Here is a 2,265-nt window from a genome sequence, read left to right on the forward strand (position 1 = left end):
TCAGATCCGTGTGTGCTTTACAAATCTCTATGTCATCTCCTAGAGGCAGCTACCACGCTCTATTTGGAGCTATTCCAAATAACTGTTCTACTTGGAGCTATTCTAAATTGTTGCTCCAATATATGTATCCGGTATCTCTACTTAGAGCTATCTGGATAGGTGTTAAGCTTGCATCGACGTAACCTTTACGACGAACTCTTTTACCACCTCCATAATCGAGAAAATTCCTTAGTCCACTAGTTACTAAGGGTAACTTTGACCGCTGTCTGTGAGCCATTCTTGGATCACTCTTGTACCCCTTGACTGACTCATGGCAAGGCACACTTTCGGTGCGGTACATAGCATAGCATACTGTAGAGCCTACGTCTAAAGCATAGGGGACGACCTTCGTCCTTTCTCTCTATTCTGACGTGGTCGAGCTTTAAGTCTTAACTTCGTACCTTACAACTCAGGCAAGAACTCCTTCTTTGACTGGTCCATCTTGAACACCTTCAAGATCATGTCAAGGTATGTGCTCATTTGAAAGTACCATTAAGCGTTTTGATCTATCCTTATAGATCTTGATGCTCAATGCTCAAGCAGCTTAATCCAGGCTTTCCATTGAAAAACACTTTCAAAATAACCCTATATGCTTTCCAGAAATTCTACGTCATTTCTGATCAACAATATGTCAACAACATATACTCATCAGAAATTCTATAGTGCTCCCACTCACTTCTTTGGAAATACAAGTTTCTCATAAACTTTGTACAAACCCAAAATCTTTGATCATCATCAAAGCATACATTCCAACTCCGAGATGCTTACTCCAGTCCTTAGAAGGATCGCTGGAGCTAGCATACCTTTTAGCATCCTTAGGATCGACAAAAAACTTTCTGATTGTATTACATACAACCTTTCCTCACGAAAACTGGTAAGGAAACTCGTTTTGATATCCATCTGCCAGATTTCATAAATACAGCTAATGCTAACATGAATCCGACGGACTTAAGCATCGCTACGGATGAGAAAATCTCATCGTAGTCAACTCCTTGAACTTGTGAAAAACTTTTTGCCACAAGTCGAGCTTCATGGATGGTGACATTACCATCCACGTCCGTCTTCTTCTTAAAGATCCATTTATCTTAATGGCTTGCCGATCATCGGGCAAGTCCACCAAAATCCATGGATCCGTTCTCGGATTTTATGGCCTCGAGCCATTTATCGGAATCCGGGCCCACCATCGCTTCTCCATAGCTCGTAGGTTCATTGTTGTCTAGCAACATGACCTTCAAGACAGGATTACGTACCACTCTGAAGTAGTACGCATCCTTGTCATCCTACGAGGTTTTGGGAGTGACTTGATCCGAAGTTTCATGATCAATATCATAAGCTTCCACTTCAATTGGTGTAGGTGCCACAGGAACAACTCCCTGTGCCCTGTCACACACTAGTTGAAGAGACGGTTCAATAACCTCATCAAGTCTCCACCATCCTCCCACTCAATTCTTTCGAGAGAAACCTTTCCTCGAGAAAGGACCCGATTCTAGAAACAATTCATATTGTTTTCGGATCTGAATTAGGAGGTATACCCAACTGTTTTGGGTGTCCTATGAAGATGTATTTTATCCGCTTTGGGTTCGAGCTTAATCCTGAAACTTTTTCACATAAGCGTCACAGCCCCAAACCTTTAAGAAATGACAACTTAGGTTTCTCCAAACGGTGTCGTCTCAACGGAATTACGTGGTGCCCTATTTAAAGTGAATGTGGTTGTCTCTAATGCCTAACCCACGAACGATAGTGGTAATTCGATAAGAGACATCATGGTACGCACCATATCCAATAGGGTGCAACTATGATGTTCGGACACACCATCACATTATGGTGTTCCAGGCGGTATTAATTGCGAAACAATTTCCACAATGTCTTAATTGTGTGCCAAAACTCGTAACTCAGATATTCATCTCTATGATCATATCATAGACATTTTATCCTCTTGTCACAATGATCTGCTACTTCACTCTGAAATTACTTGAACCATTCAATAATTCAGACTTGTGTTTCATCAAGTAAATATTCTCAACATCTACTCGAATCATCTGTGAAGTAAGAACATAACGATATTCACTGCATGCCTCAGCACTCATTGGACTGCACACATCAAAATGTGTTACTTCCAACAAGTTGCTATCTTGTTCCATCTTATTGAAACCGAGGCTTTTCAGTCATCTTGCCTATGTGGTATGATTTGCATATATCAAGTGATTCAAAATCAAGTGAGTCCAA

The sequence above is a fragment of the Triticum aestivum genome, chromosome 1B (genome assembly GCF_018294505.1).
Source record: "Triticum aestivum cultivar Chinese Spring chromosome 1B, IWGSC CS RefSeq v2.1, whole genome shotgun sequence".
In the NCBI taxonomy this organism is placed as follows: Eukaryota; Viridiplantae; Streptophyta; class Magnoliopsida; order Poales; family Poaceae; genus Triticum; species Triticum aestivum.